Source organism: Aristolochia californica, unplaced genomic scaffold (assembly GCF_029961685.1).
Source record: "Aristolochia californica isolate CCGP_79_NKW_82.1479 unplaced genomic scaffold, dmAriCali1.0.hap1 SCAF_11, whole genome shotgun sequence".
Taxonomy (NCBI): Eukaryota; Viridiplantae; Streptophyta; class Magnoliopsida; order Piperales; family Aristolochiaceae; genus Aristolochia; species Aristolochia californica.
Window position 1 is genome coordinate 14,314,634 of NW_027181782.1, and position 17,508 is coordinate 14,332,141.

The following is a 17,508-nucleotide window of genomic DNA, read 5'->3' on the forward strand; positions in this document are numbered from 1 at the left end:
TAATCTGCCTTTATGTCTTCCACTATGAGAAATCAAGGGCAAAGAGCGGATGCATGCAAAGGCTAAGCAGCTTTCAGCTTCGTACCACCTGCATCCAAGCTCCAAATCACAACCACAAATAACATCATAAGGGTGAAACAAAGACCAATACACCAATTTGGTGCACAAACAGAGCTTCTAAGCCCCTTCCCAAGAAACATTTATAAGAGAACCAACAAAATCTAATGACTGCATCTTCCCCATCACTGCACATCACTTCCTTTTCCTTCTCTCTGTCATTTTTATTTTTAGATAGTACAGAATAGATACATGAGCTGGCTACTAAAAACATTAGATGACTGCAAGGAGCCCATCATCGCCAGTCCATCTATACGAGGGGAATGCAATCACCCATGATAGGATTGACTGCTGTAGCCACTCCCAACGAAAGAAATATCATGGAGAATTGCTGAGCAAAGGGTGCATACCCAAGAAACAGCAAGAGAACTTTTTAAAAAAAAAACTTGTCATCGATCTCCTTAAACATATGTGAGAGCTTCCAAAATGGAGGGATCTAGCCTAAGCCCACTAGGTGACATTTGAAGAGGCTCCTTCAAGTCTAAGCAAGATGAAAAGCAATCTCTAGACAGCCTCAAACCATGAAGCAGAGGCCACAATGCTTGAACAGTCTCATGGTTTCCTCCACATCCCCTCCCTCACTCTGCATTTAGTGCTATGAAATCCATCTGCAAGCTCACTCAGTTTTTTTAGTGGATTACGAATTGATGTCCAGAAAGATAACTTCACCAGATGTTTGCTTGATCCTGGGTCAGAGGTCTACATGCATATGCCAAACACACTCAAATTAAGGTCCAAAATTCCCTTCATCACAGTGGTACATTTTGTCCTTGAGACCTTAATCAGAGGCGTGCTTTGACCAACACTGGGATGGATGAGGCAAGAAACCTTCTTAACCACCTTGAGAACAGATACATTCTTAGGACAGGTTGTTGACCTCATGGTTTGGAAAGACAGCACATAGGGTCATTAACTGTCTACTCTCCGACAATAATCATCTGGTTGGCTGACAAGCACGAGCATCTCTCTCTCTCTCTCCACTCTTAATCCTATGGGTCAAATCAGGAGACAAAACAATTTTACCAATTTAAATCTCAAAACAATTGGCCAACAGCTAATTCGTATTGAAGATTTTTTGGATAAAGGTAAAATCCAGAGAAATATTGTCAGAATCCTTATAACTTATCTTCTCGAAAATTACCTTTGTTGATGAACAATAAACCGCTCATCAAACCACCCGCTCCTATTAGGAACTTTAAATGGGATAATAATTCTGAAGTTGCTGATGAATTATTATCTCAGCTTGGAAGATTGAATCTTTCTGAAGATCAACTAAAACAAGCCAAAGAAGCAAAAGCTGCGAAGATTCTGAAAAGTATTCAAACATTAGAATCTCACTAAATGAAGGTTTTTCATCTCAAAATTCTGAGGATTTAACTCCTTCAGCATATTCTGATTCTGATATTGGTCAAAACTCTAATCTCAAAGATTTAGGTTTAACCAATGTCAATCAGACTGAAGAAATTCTTCAAGACATGATACAAGATCCGCGTATCCAAAAATTGGATTATGAGAAAAACTCTACTCGGAAATGGGATCTACCTAACAAACTCTATTACCATAGGCCTACACCTCAAGACCTATTGTATGAGGAGAATGTTTATTTAGATAAAAAATCTTATGATGGCAAATCCATTTATGAATGGAATATAGATGGATTATTTGAATATCAGATATTAGAACATTGTCACCGAATGCTTATGTATTGTACAATCTGTCGGCAACATAAGAATTTCGATCAAGGAATTGCAGAAATGCTTACTGCAGGGGTGGGATAATATCCTCACCCCTAAACAACATCAGGAAATTTATAATTCAAAGAAGGTTATCAAAACTGAATCTGGCCAAGCCTAACTAGGTGAGGACGATGCAGTTTATACCTTGATTTCCTGTATTGTTCATCATTTCATTGGAAATCTGACTTCCCAATCAGATAAGGGAAGAGAGGTTTTGCAAAATCTTAGGTGTCGAACACTTAGCCAGTTTTGCTGGTATAAAGATGTTTTCCTCACTAAGGTTACACAAAGACCAGATGCCAATAATGAATATTGGAAAGCAAAATTTATTGATGGTTTACCAACTCGTTTTGCCAGCAAGGTAAGAAAAAGGTTAGGTAATGAGGTAGGAATTATAAACTACCATCAATATACATATGGTCTCCTTACCAGTGCTATCATCCAAGAAGGGCTGACCTTATGTAATGATTTAAAGCTTCAAGCTCAGCTTAAGAAACAAAATCTTACTGGAAAGCGTGAGCTTGGTGAATTCTGTGAACAATTTGCTTGTGACACAGGTCCATCACCCTCCAATCAAAGGAAGGGAAAAGGTAAAGTCTCTCACTCTAAGAGACATGAACCCTATTCACACCAGAGTAGGAGATATCCAAAAAGACAGTCTCATCAAAAGACTCGTCATGAATCTAGGAGACCTCCTCCTCGTCAGAGACCACCTCCTAGAAGAAATCCTCCAGACAAAAAGAAAATTGTCTGTTACAAATGTGGTAAATTAGGCCACTATTCAAATAGATGCAAAACTAAAGAGAAACTTAACAAACTTCAGATTGATGAAGGATTAAGAATTCAGTTGGCCAAAATTCTCTTAAACTCTGATTCTGGGGATGATATTGATTATGCCTCATCCAGCCAATCAGAAGAAGACCAAGATTGTAGCTGTTCTCATCTACAATCTATGGCACAAATGCATAAAATTAATGTTCTTACGAATGAACAACAACTTGTGCTTAAGAACATTGATCAAGAGGAAGATCCTCAAACCCAAAGATATTTAATCAAAGAATATCTCTGTCTGTTTAGATCTGTACCTTCCTCCTCTAACCCGGGGTTAATCCCAAGCACAGAGTAAAAGCATTGCGGTATTCCTTTGATGCTTCACGGTCCATGCGTCCCTTGTTTCTGCCCGTTTATACCCAAGGAGGTTTCAGGGCTTTGTTTTCTTGGGACTAAATGTTGGAGCCCGTGGCAGAAGCTTAATGCTAGGAAATTGCACACCTCTCTGTGTCTTGCGTTTCCCATACCTGAAGGAGTAAGCATAAAGATCTAAACAGCTTTGATCTAAAGATAAACCCCTCGAGAATTACACTTCTTACTTATTTTTCGTAATCATCTCCATGCTTGTGCTTTTTATAACTTTAGGTATTGTTCTTATCTGTTTAATCTTCACTGCTTTTATTGTCTGCTAAGTTTTATAGATTGTGTGGCTTGGTGTTTGTTTTTGTGTTTATACATAAGGGTATATTAGGCTGGAAACTTCTGGGTGAGGGCTGACAAACGCCTCTACCTCTTCGAAGCCAAGCGTTGCTCCCAGAAGCCACAACGCTGCTATACTTTTATGTTTATTTGGTTAGTTAATAAAATATTAAGACAGTTTTTTAGAATAATCTTACCCATATTACCTATATACTATATATATCTAACTCTTTTTTACAACTCCATATATTACGGTAGAAGATTTAAAATATAGGAACTTATACTAGTATCCTGTTTTTATTTATATAGTGGTTGAATTATTTAATTACTTTGTTTCCCTGCCAGAACAATTAGAAAACCTTTTAGTTTCTTACATATTTTTAATTGCTAATATTATAGGTAGAATATTAGATACATGATCTTTGTTTTTATAGCATTAACAATAGTTATTTGTAATCTTTTCATATTTAGTATTATCTGTCTTATATTATCCTTTATTCCTACAGAAGAGTAGTAGAAACCCCTAGGCAAATATTTATACCTAGAAGGCAAGTAATAAGAAAATCTCATAATAATTCACCTTTAAATACTCCAGACTAGATTAAATTAAATTAGTACCCCCTTTAAATTGGTATCAGAATCAACATCTTGTCCCTGTAAACTTCCAGGAAGCTGTAAACAACCCAATAATTCTACAATTCTTGCCCTTGAACAATAGATAGACAACTCCATAGTCAAATTAGATAATAAATTGTTATGCTACGAAGAAATAGATGAAGCCCTAACAAAAGTTCCTATCCAACACTCCCAGACTTTGCCTGAAGCAGTAGTACATACAGGCTTAGTTCAAGTTTCCGTCCAAACAGAACCTTACATCTAGAAAACCTCTTAGTCTCCTATATATTTTTATTTATATTAGTTGTGGAGTTATTTAACTATTTTGTTTTCATACCAGAACAACTAGAAAACCTCTTAGTCTCCTATATATTTTTAATTGCTAATATTATAGGAAGAATCCTAGATACATGATCTTTGTTTTTATAGCATTAACAATAGTTATTTGTAACTTTTTCATATTTAGTATTATCTGTTTCACTTTATCCCTCTATTCCTATAGGAGAATAGTAGAAACCCCTAGGCAAGTTTTTATTCCCAAAAGGCAAGTAATAAGAAGATCTCCTAATAATTCTCCTTTAAATACTCCAGACTAAATTAAATTAGTACCCCCTAAATTTGGTATCAGAGCCTTAAGACCTGGAACCTTTTAAAAAAGTAGATTATTTAGACTTAAGAATTTCATCAAGATTTGATATAAAATACATAGGACCTAATTGTCTTAGATGTCATTTTAATAGTGAAGAACACATATTACACGGAAATAATTCACAATTAAATAGTATCGCAGATCTTATTATAAGTTTAGGCAATAATCTACAAAGCAAAGTAATAGAAATAGAATTTACTTTGAACAAACTACAAGACGAATTAAGAACCTTAAGAGTAAAAACAGAAAAACTCTTTGAAAATTTAGATTATCTAAAAACTAGTAAAGGATCGCAACAAAATATTGATAAAGAGATAGATTTAATAACTCAGAAATTAAAAGCTGTCAAAATAGAACCTAGAACTTCATCATCAACAAAACCATGGCACTTTCACAGCGAGGTGAAGGATTTACCTCGGAAAAATTCTTCTAGAAATCTTAACATAATAGATAGAATAACAGGAAGAAGAAGTGTAGACCAAAGAGATATTCAGTTAGACGAAATAATCGACATAGACCAAGATATTACTTTCTTTAGTAATAATCAATTAAATCTCCTTAATCCTAGACAGTTATATAGAACAGGACCTTTGAATTTTAATACTGGATTATTCAGACATTATAGGGAAATTCAAGTTAGTTGTGTAGGACAGGATTCCGTCAACATAAACTTAATAGCAGAACAAGCTTTCAAAGAAATTAAGAAATTATATACTTTAATTCATTTAGGTTTAATTGTCATAGGGGTAAAAGGATTAGGACGAAAAAACCTAGGAACCAAAACTCTGCTCAGCATCTATGATGATAGATGGGTCGATCCTAAAAAAGCTATGTTAGGAATCACCGAAGTAGATATGAATCAGAACGGAGGAATATTTTATTGCTCCCCTGATTTCCTCCTAGGACTACAAGATTTCAGAAAATATATTAAAATGGGTATTCAGACAAAAGGATATGAATCCTTTGTAGGAAACAATCTTTTATTATGTATTGGATTTTTAGGAAGATGTACTTGCTCCAGTACTACTAGGTTTAAAGTTAAAATAGATGATGTACTTAATTTAATAGGTAACAAGGGAATTAAATTAATTAAGCCTATCAAATATTCCCCAGATATCTTAGCTGGATTAGAATGGAACCTTAAATTCAGAGAAGAAAAAAAAATTAGTCCTGAAGAAAGTATTATGTATACATATACAAAAGGTAATATAAATATTAGATTTAATAGTTATGAACAAAAGAATACAGAGGACACAGAATCAATTTCTAGCGAAAATTACGATTTAGTTCACATAGAAGGAGAATCAGAGACAGATGAAATAATATACCCTAAAGAACTAGAATTAAAATTAACAGAAAAAGAACTTTTTCATTTAGAAGAACACTTAATTAAAAATGGAAATCTCCAAGAGGAAGAAGATCTGTACTATGACCAAGAAACTAACATCAGAATAGGAAAAATGCCTCTAGAGCCAACAAAAGATGAAGAAACTATAAGTATCAAATAATACATGGATGAAGAAAGCTCTAATACTATTCCCCGAAATAGTTATACCACTTATCCACGAACTCCTCCTAGGGAAGTATATTATTCTGGTAATATGCCAAGGATTCCTTATAGTGACCCAGTAACTTTTGATCACAAGATACGTCCCAAAGGAAAAAGAAAAGAAATAGAAAGACCTATAAAGTTTCAAGAAATGGGCAAAGGAAATTTTTTTAATCTTTCAGCCCATGATCCCCAAGAATGGACAACAGTATTAGACCTTTGGAAAAATCAGGTAGTGTCAGACTATATTCAGAACTTTCAGTCTCAAGATGTAGAAGAAATGTACATATACTTGGAGACATTTTTAGGAGAAAGCGTAAAAGCTTTATGGGAAAGTTATGAAAGAGGGAATCCAGAAGAATTTGGCCATCTAATGAGCCTAGGATCCAATCCCTATAATTTTGTTAATAAAGTTTATCAATTAGTAACAGGAGATGACCCTAATCTAGGATTTGTAACATTACAAAAAGATGCAGTAGTTTATTTAGAGCAACTTAGTTTACATAATTATAAATATGATAAGAAATTTCTCCAAGATTATTATTATACCTGTATTTCAGGAAATTCTTTCAACAAAGACTTAGGCACAAAGTTATTTAGGAAATTAGCAGGAGCACTAGGAAAAGAAATATATGATAAATGGCAAAACGTAGAAACAACAAATCCTACAGCAGTGTATTCAATAGGACAAAGAACCAAGTTTATTATGACCATCCTTCAAGAAAAATGTACAGACATTCAAATACAAAGACAACTTAAAGGAGATGATTATGGGATCTGTAAGCAGATATATACTACCCAAGCTTATGGTCTAAAAGACTCGGGACAGAAACTAAGAAAACATAAAAAATACTTCAAGAAAGGATACTTTATCCGTAGATTCAAAAGTAGGAAACCATATTTAAACAAAGATAGACATGTTAGAAGATTTAACCCAAAAAGAACCTATAAGAATAAACTTTCTTGCTATATTTGCGGCCAAACAGAACACTTAGCCAACACCTATCCCAAAAGACAAAACATTAACCCTAAGAGATCCACCCTTGTAGAAAATGTCCAACAAGATCTCATAGAAGTAGATGAATACATGTCAGATACGGAATCTATTTATAGCATAGTAAGTATCCAAAATGCACCTTTAGATTCTTCAGATCGTCTCCTTCAGCAATCTGAACTTTGCAATAACCACTTCGCAAATCCAATTTGGAGAAAACTTGCGCCTCTTTCAACTAATCATAGAGATCTGCAATAAGAGGAAAAAGGTACTTATTCTTTATAGTTACCTTGTTGAGCGCCCTATAATCGATGCATAGTCTCATACTTCCATCCTTCTTAGTCTGAAACAGTATAGGGGCCCCATAAGGTGCTTTGCTTGACCTTATGAACCCAGTGTCCAACAACTCACTGAGTTGTCTTCGCAGTTCATCCAGCTCTTTGGGCGCCATTCGGTATGGTGCTTGTACTGGCTTTCTTGCTCCGGGCTCAAGCTCTATGCAATGGTCCACCCTTCTCCTAGGTGGTAACCTCGCTGGAAGTTGTTCAGGCATGACATCTCTATATGCATGCAGTACGACTTGTATCTCTTTAGGGGTAGGCATGACCTCTACCTGCTCTATAGCACAAATAGAAGCAATGTAAGTAGAGCGGCCCTGCTTAAGACCTTTCTTAAGCTGGAGGGCTGATAGCATTAAATCCTTTTTTGTTACATCTTTGTTGTCAAGTTCAGAAATAGTACAAGGACTTTGCTCGTCCATAATCCCCACTACGCCAACATGCGGCATTACAAATGCCTTACAAACCGTGAAAAACTCCATTCCCAAAATCGCATTGAAATCATCCATGACAACAATAGTAAAATTCAGAAATCCAACCCACTTGCCTATCTCCACCGGGACGTTCTTGGCAATGCCTTAGACTTCACGAGCAGCAGAATTTACAGCTTTCATTTTGCTCCCATCTTTCTCTCCTCGTATATTTAGGCGCCTAGCCTCCTCCGACGAAAGGAAGTTGTGGGTGGTGCCAGTATCCACCACTGCTCTAACAATATGTCCAGCAAGTGTTAGAGAGATAAAAAGATGTTCTCTTAAGGGTCTTACCAGAAGTGGAGCAGCCTTCTCCTCCTTTGAACGGACAACAGCATGGAAAAGTGTTAAGGAGCCCAACCTAGGCTCAATCCTTCCATTGTTCACCTCGATTTGAGCAGCATTGAGGAACCTCTTTCTAAGACAATCCCTCGCATATGAAACAATGGACCTTTTTTTGTTTGTCCCCTCGTTTCTTCTCTTCCAGCCTAGCCTTGGCGTCCTTTGCCCATGACTTCTTTTCCCCTTTCTCCTTCTTCTTAAAATTCGTTTTACCATTGTTATTTTCCTTAGGCACTTTGTTAGCCGAATAATTCTTTCTCTCATATTCGGTTAACTTTTCAGCAGTAGATAAAGCTGAAGCTAATGTCTTTACTTTCCGTCTTCTCAATTCTTGCTCAGCCCACGGGAAGAAAGACATTAGCTTCAGCTTTATCTAATGCTGAAAAGTTAACCGAATATGAGAGAAAGAATGATTCGGCTAACAAAGTGTCTAAGGAAAATAACAATGGTAAAACGAATTTTAAGAAAAAGGAGCAAATCAAGGGATTTGAATGGAGGATCCAATCAAGGAGATTTGATAAGGGAGGATCTCTGCTCTCATTGGACGGAAGCATGAGAGAAGGGAGGGGTTGAAGCCTATAAATACCAAGGCATTCAACCCTTGTAGATTCATTCAGCATAGACGAGAGGGAGAGTTTTTGTAGAGTGCTGGCCTTCCACCTTGGACGGTCACTCCTTGTAATCTTCTCTAGTATTAATACAAGGTTACTTTCTCTTCCTATTCCATTGTCTTTCTATCTTTTCATTGCTCGTGCTTCATTTGAGAGGAAGGAGTTTGCAACGTTGATCTCAGGGGTGAGAGGCTGTACTACCTTTGACGAATTGAAGGTAGGCCATCACGGGAGTTGGAGTTCCGCTAGCCCAAGTGAGTTTAGGCTCATCTGACCTCGTGACAAACTGGGTGGGGGGCCTTGTACCTACCTCGGCGGAGTCTCGAAATGGCAGTGGAAGCGGATGCAGGCCCAAAAAGCCAAACAGCTCCTAAAGGCCCGTCTTTGCCGTGAGTGCCAGATTTACGAAATGAGGCAGAGGGCGGAACTTAGAGCCGCAGTTTTTGAGCTTGAGCGACCGTGGGAGGTTGTTGAGCGAGCCCCAACTCTCTTTTCCATCAAAGCCGACGAGCAGTTGAAGGCTTTGGCTATCAGGTCTCAATTTTCTGGAGGCTACGATCTGTGGTCGGAGCGGGATGAGACTCAGCTTTTTCATAACCAGGACAGGCTCCCTTCCGCGAGGTTTTTCCCTAAAGGGGTTGTGCACAATGTCAAACCGTATGGTATTATTGACAGTGTTGGGCGCACCAGTTATTCAGAAATGACGTACGTTGAGGAAGATTTACCCAAGAAGAGGAATGGGACTAAAAGATCGATTCTCTTGTTTCGATGCCCATGAAAAATAAGAGAGAAAAAAAAGAGAAATGTGGTTTCTCTTGTTTGGATGCACAAGGAAAATGGAAAAGAAAAGAAAAGAGAGCATGCATATTACCAACCACTAGTAATATGCATGGTCAGATTTTTAGGGAAGTTTCGTATTTCAGTCCTTCCTCAACCTATTTCTGCCATGTTCCATCTTCAGCGCTTTCAATCTCTTGATCGCACAACCGCATTTAGGTATTGCTGACCTGGGCGTTGCAGACGAAAGTCATGGAATATATGTCAGCCACAGGTAAGCTCATTTCTCCCATTTGATTTCCTTCATCCTTATTCTCTCCATGCAATGTAGTACAGAATTTATGCAACACAAATTATTTTGAGATCCTTTATGAGTTATAGAGCTAGTCATATTTCGTTTCTTAATAACTCTGATATGCAAGATTATCTCTATTTGTTTTCCATACTTTTAGGATTCTTTGAACTTAATATTAAACATGTATTTTATGGAAAGTTTTAAATGTAGGTTAAAGTTCAAACCCGACTCGAGCTTGAGCTCAAATTTGGTTAAAATTCTTGGGCTTGAGCTCGATTCCAATTTTAGTCTCAAAGCTAAGCTTGAGCTCGAACTCAAGTTCAAAGTATTCAAATCAAGCAAAGCTCGAACATATACAGGTTCGAGTTTGGCTAAGCTCAAGAGAGTGGGAAATGTATATAAAAGTCACATTTTGTATATAGGTCATGTTTTTATATAAGTCACATTGGCATAATATTATGCAGTGTTTATAAATAATTTTATGCAAAGTTTATAGACAATTTTATGCAGAGTTTATGTACTAAGGTCATGCCCAATTTTAAGTAAAATTTATGCATAATTTTATGCACAGTTTATTTGACTTGTATTTTATGCAAAGTTTTAAATGTAAGTTGGAGCTTGAACCCTGCTCAAGCTCAATTCCAATTTTAAGCTTAAGGCTGGGCTCGGCTCTAGCTTGAGTTTGAAGTATTTAAATCAAACCCAGCTCGAACATATGCAGATTCAAACTCGGCTCGACTCGACTCGATGCCACCCCTAGGCACTGCACGTATAGGCAGGGCACATACGGACTAGTGCCTGAACACCAAGGCATGGAGGCATGTTAGATTAGTGGCAGCCAACTTTTTTTTTAATGATGATAAACTTATTTCAAAGAAAGGGAAGATGCATCGAAGGAGACCTCCCCTAACAATAAGAGATTGAAGGGGGGACCTAGGCACACAAATCAGCAACCTAAATGGCTGATCCAAGTATATGAGACGAAGTACAAGAAATGGTGGATACAATATCCAAAATACCAAGAAAAATCTGCCAGTGACGCCACGGGGGGAAGGATGAGGTGGAGCACCATCCGATGACGACCTTGGAGTCTCCCTCCATGATAAGGAGACCACTAAAGCGATCCTTAAAAATACACAAGCTGTGAAGGAGATCAGATAACTCAGCAATGGTCGAGTCAGCAATTCCGAGAGGGCCATAGTAAGAGAGTATGGCAGTGCCGCCCAGATAAAAAATCACCCCGCCAAAACCATCCAAACCCGGGTTCCCAAAGGCGCTACCATCAAAATTCAGCTTATAATGGTTCCTAAACGGTTTCTAGTCACGTGGGCCATGGGGTGTTAGCTGGGGCGGTTGTACATGAGGAGGCATGCGCCAAGAAGCACATGACCATTCGAAGGGGCATGTGGCCAGCAATTCCCCAACAATATATAGGGGGGCTGGATGAGTGCCAATCAATCAGACATTGACATAGAGACTCAAAGGAGCGCTCGAATATGTTGTATGTAGACAAATTTGTGTATATGAGAAAAGATTTATTGTGTGCCAACTATTTGTATGCAAGGGAGGCTGACTAGTGTGGGTTATCCAAGGACGCAACTAGGCCGACACAGGGTTAGATAGTGGTCTCACCAAAATCGATTTAAAAAAAAATGATCCCTATTAAAAAATATATTTTCTGAGTAAATAAGAACTTTAAGAGTGGACACTACTTCAGAATGTGTACATACGTGGTCATGGAATACAGGGTTAGATAGTAATCCTTATTTTAAGTGTGCTTGGTATCCTAGCAAAAAACAAAGAGCTAAATGCAATCAGTGTTCCCCAGAAGCTTGCATCCCTTGTCTAAAAGCCCTAGGTATAGAACCTGCATACCAGACTCTCTCTCTCTCTCTCTCTCTCTATATATATATATATATATATATAATTCTTTAGGGTATATTATCTCATCTGTTTCTAATTCTATATTGATTAGGTCATAATTTTCACTAGAGATTGATTCCGTATCTTCTATATTCTTTTGTTCATAGCTATTAAATCTAATATTTATGTTACCTTTAGTATCTGTGTACATGATACTTTCTTCAGGACTGATTATTTTTTCTTCTCTAAATTTAAGGTTCCATTCTAATCCTGCTAAAATGTCTGGAGAATATTTAATAGGCTTAATTAATTTTATTCCTTTGTTTCCTATTAAATTAACTACATCATCTATTTTAACCTTGAACCTAGTAGTGCTAGAACAAGTACACCTTCCTAAGAATTCAATACACAATAAAAGATTGTTTCCTACAAAGGATTCATATCCTTTTGTCTGAATACCTATTTTGATATATTTTCTAAAATCTTGTATTCCAATAAGGAAGTCTGGGGAGCAATAAAATATTCCTCCATTTTGATTCATATCTACCTCAGTGATTCCTAACATTGCCTTTTTAGGGTCTGCCCATCTATCATCGTAGATACTAAGTAAGGTTTTAGTTCCTAGATGTTTTCGTCCTAATCCTTTTACCCCTATTACAATCAGACCTAAATGAATCCTTTTACCCCTATTTCTTTAAAGGCTTGTTCTGCTATTAAGTTAATGTTAACAGAATCTTGTCCTACACAACTAATCTGGATTTCTCGGTAATGTCTAAATAATCCGGTATTAAAGTTTAATGGTCCTGTTCTATATAATTGTCTGGGGTTAAGAAGGTTTAATTGATTCTTGCTAAATATAGTAATATCTTGATCTATATCTATTATTTCGTCTAATTGTATATCTCTTTGGTCTACACTTCTCCTTCCTGTTATTCTGTCTATTATATTAAGGTTTCTAGAAGAACTTACTATTTCCGAGGTAAATCCTTCACCTTGCTGTAAAAGTGCCATGGTTTTTTAGCTAAGGAGGTTCTAGGTTCTATTGTGATACCTTTCAATTTCTGGGATATTAAATCTATTTCTTTATCAATATTTTGTTGCGATCCTTTACTACTTTTTAGATAGTCTAAATTCTCAGAGAGTTTTTCTGTTTTTATTTTTAAAGTCTTAATTTCGTCTTGTATCTTAGTTAAAGTGAATTCTTTTTCAGTTACTTTGTTTGAAGATTATTACCTAGACTTATAATAAGATCTGTGATAGTATTTAATTGGGGATTATTCCCGTGTAAAATATGTTCTTCACTGTTGAAATGACACCTAAGGGAATTAGGTCCTATATATTTTATCTCAAATCTTGATGGAAGTCTAAGGTCTAAATAATCTAATTTTTTGGAGGGTTCCAGGTCTTAGGGCTTTGATACCAATTTGGAGGGGGTACTGATTAATCTGGAGTATTTAAAGCTAAATGATTTGCAGGTCTCCTTACTATTTGTCTTCTAGGTATAAAGATTTGCCTAGGGGTTTCTACGAATCTTCTATAAGAATATAAAGACAAAGTAAAATAGATAAAACTAAAAATAACCAAATTACAGAAAACTATTACTAAGGCTATAAAGACAAAGATCATGTATCTACGATTCTAACTATAATATTAATAATTAAGAATATATAGGAACCTAAAAGATTCTCTATGCTTGTGCTTTTCATAACCTTAGGAATTGTTCTTATCGCTTTGGTACTTACTGCGTTTATTGTTTCCTAAGTTTTATAGATGGTGTGTGTTTAATACATAATACATAAAAGTATATTAGCAACGCTCTAACCCATGTCAAAGGTAAAGAATAAGATCCAGAAAAGCTAGAGCAGTTGGTAAAGAATTGGATCTTTCCTTCATCGAAATAGGTGGTATATGGGTTATAAGTACCATCTACTTGTTGGCTAAAAACTTGTTTAGTTGTTTTCTTGAAAAACTGAGGGGGAACGAGTCTTCTATGGATGATACATTTTGTACAGCCAGAGTCTACTAAGGCATCTAATATTAAGGATTGTTTATTAGGGAAAACAATCTTGGCCCTGACAAGTAAGCTAGAAAAAGATTTGTCTTGGTTGTAGACGTAGAAAGTTTCTGGTTCTTCTATGCCTACTGCAATCCCATCACAGGAGTCTTTTTCGATTGTATCTAATCTATGTTTGAGGAGAGTAATTCACAGTTTTCTATTTTTCTGGCCATAATTTCTAACTTAGTGTTATGTATCCTATTATGGATAGGCTGCTCTCTCTCTCTCTCTCTCCATCTCTCTCTCTCCCTCCCTCCCTCCCTCCCTCTGTCTGTCTCTCCCTCTAGATACCAATTCGGAGGGGTACTACTTTAATCTGCTTTAATCTGGAGTATTTAGAGGTGAATTATTTGGGGTTCTTCTAATTACTTGTCTTCTAGGTATAAATATTTGCCGAAGAGTCTCTACAAATCTTCTGTATGAATATAAAGATAAGGTAAAACAGACAAAACTAAAGATAACTAAATTATAGAAGACTATTGTTAAAGCTATAAAGATAAAAATCATGTATCTAAGGTTCTATCTATGATTCTGGCTAAAATATTAACGAATAAGAATATATCAGAGGCTAAAAGATTATCAACTTGTTCTGGGAGAAATATAAAATATCCAAATAATTGTAAAGCTATTATTACCAAGAACAATATGTACCTATAAGTTCCTATGATATTGCACAATAATCTCTTAAGGTATTATATAATACTCCTAAGTATAAGTAATATATAGGTAATATTCGCAAAACAAATCTCAAAAACTGTTTTATTATCTTATTAATTAACCAAATATACATAAAAAGGTACAACCGCGTTGTGACAACCGAGAGCAACGCTTGGCTCAACTGAGGCTGAGGCGTTTGTAAGGGCTTAGCCCTCACCCAGTAGTTTCCAGCCTTATATACCTTTCTATAATAACGTCTTAAAATAAAGTAGTAAATATGAACAAAAACGAAAATACTCAACACACAATAAAAGCAGTAAGTATTAAGGTAACAAGAACGATGCCTAGTATTATGAAAAGTATAAGCATGAAAGCAATCGTAAGAGAAGGAAAAGATAGTTGTAAAAACTTCCAGAAGGTAGTTCCTAAAATGCTTTTGTCTTTTAATTTTCTGTCAGAACACTTAGCCAGAAGGTAGTTCCTAAAACGCTTCTGTCTTTAATGTTCTGTCAGAACACTTAGCCTCCCTCCCTCCCTCCCTCTAGCTACCAATTCGGAGGGGTACTACTTTAATCTGCTTTAATCTGGAGTATTAAGAGGTGAATTATTTGGGGTTCTTCTAATTACTTGTCTTCTAGGTATAATTATTTGCCTAGGAGTCTCTACAAATCTTCTGTACGAATATAAAGATAAGGTAAAACAGACAAAACTAAAGATAACTAAATTACAGAAGACTATTGTTAAAGCTATAAAGATAAAACTCATGTATCTAAGGTTCTATCTATGATTCTGGCTAAAATATTAACGAATAAGAACATATCAGAGGCTAAAAGATTATCTACTTGTTCTGGCAGAAATATAAAATATATAAATAATTCTAATGCTATTATTACCAAGAACAATATGTAGCTATAAGTTCCTATGATATTGCACAATAATCTCTTAAGGTATTATATAATAATCCTAAGTATAAGTAATATATAGGTAATATTCGCAAAACAAATATCAAAAACTGTTTTATTATCTTATTAATTAACAAAATATACATAAAAAGGTACAGTGGCGTTGTGACAACCGAGAGCAACGCTTGGCTCAACTGAGGCAGAAGCGTTTGTCAGGGCTTAGCCCTCACCCAATAGTTTCCAGCCTTATATACCTTTCTGCAATAACGTCTTAAAATAAAATAGCAAATATGAACAAAAACGAAAATACTCAACACACAATAAAAGCAGTAAGTATTAAGGTAACAAGAACGATGCCTAATATTATGAAAAGTATAAGCATGAAAGCAATCTTAAGAGAAGGAAGAGATAGTTGTAAAAACTTCCAGAAGGTAGTTCCTAAAACGCTTCTGTCTTTTAATCATCTGTCAGAACACTTAGCCAGAAGGTAGTTCCTAAAACGCTTCTGTCTTTAATGTGCTGTCAGAACACTTAGCCTCCCTCCCTCCCTCCCTCCCTCCCTCTAGATACCAATTCGGAGGGGTACTACATTAATCTGCTTTAATCTGGAGTATTTAGAGGTGAATTATTTGGGGTTCTTCTAATTACTTGTCTTCTAGGTATAAATATTTGCCTAGGAGTCTCTACAAATCTTCTGTATGAATATAAAGATAAGGTAAAACAGACAAAACTAAAGATAACTAAACTACAGTAGACTATTGTTAAGCAATAAAGATAAAAATCATGTATCTAAGGTTCTATCTATGATTCTGGCAAAAATATTAAGGAATAAGAATATATCAGAGGCTAAAAGATTATCTACTTGTTCTGGGAGAAATATAAAACATCCAAATAATTCTAATGCTTTTATTACCAAGAACAATACGTAGCTATAAGTTCCTATAATATTGCACAATAATCTCTTAAGGTATTATATAATAATCCTAAGTATAAGTAATATATAGGTAATATTTGCAAAACAAATCTCAAAAACTGTTTTATTATCTTATTAATTAACCAAATATACATAAAAAGGTACAACGTCGTTGTGACAACCGAGAGCAACGCTAGGCTCAACTGAGGCAGAGGCGTTTGTCAAGGCTTAGCCCTCACCCAGTAGTTTCCAGCCTTATAGACCTTTCTATAATAACGTCTTAAAATAAAGTAGTAAATATGAACAAAAACGAAAATACTCAACAAACAATAAAAGCAGTAAGTATTAACGTAACAAGAACGATACCTAATATTATGAAAAGTATAAGCATGAAAGCAATCATAAGAGAAGGAAAAGATAATTGTAAAAACTTCCAGAAGGTAGTTCCTAAAACGCTTCTATCTTTTAATGTTCTGTCAGAACACTTAGCCAGAAGGTAGTTCCTAAAACGCTTCTGTCTTTTAATGTTCTGTCAGAACACTTAGCCTCCCTCCCTTCCCTCTAGATACCAATTCGGAGGGGTACTACTTTAATCTGCTTTAATCTGGAGTATTTAGAGGTGAATTATTTGGGGTTCTTCTAATTACTTGTCCTCTAGGTATAAATATTTGCCTAGGAGTCTCTACAAATCTTCTGTATGAATATAAAGATAAGGTAAAACAGACAAAACTAAAGATAACTAAATTACAAAAGACTATTGTTAAAGGTATAAAGATAAAAATCATGTATCTAAGGTTCTATCTATGATTCTGGCTAAAATATTAAGGAATAAGAATATATCAGAGGCTAAAAGATTATCTAAATGTTCTGGGTGAAATATAAAATATCCAAATAATTCTAATGCTATTATTACCAAGAACAATATGTAGCTATAAGTTCCTATGATATTGCACAATAATCTCTTAAGGTATTATATAATAATCCTAAGTATAAGTAATATATAGGTAATATTCGCAAAACAAATCTCAAAAACCGTTTTATTATCTTATTAATTAACCAAAAATATATATAAAAAGGTACAGTGGCGTTGTGACAACCGAGAGCAACCCTTGGCTCAACTGAGGCAGAGGCGTTTGTCAGGGCTTAGCCCTCAC

At 35.7% G+C, this 17,508-nt stretch overlaps 1 protein-coding gene across 1 annotated transcript in view; it reads right to left on the bottom strand.

Annotated features, from left to right (window-relative positions):
* LOC137944646 (protein transport protein SEC23 D-like) overlaps positions 1-17,508 on the bottom strand; it is a 75,928-nt gene that overhangs the window by 6,577 nt on the left and 51,843 nt on the right.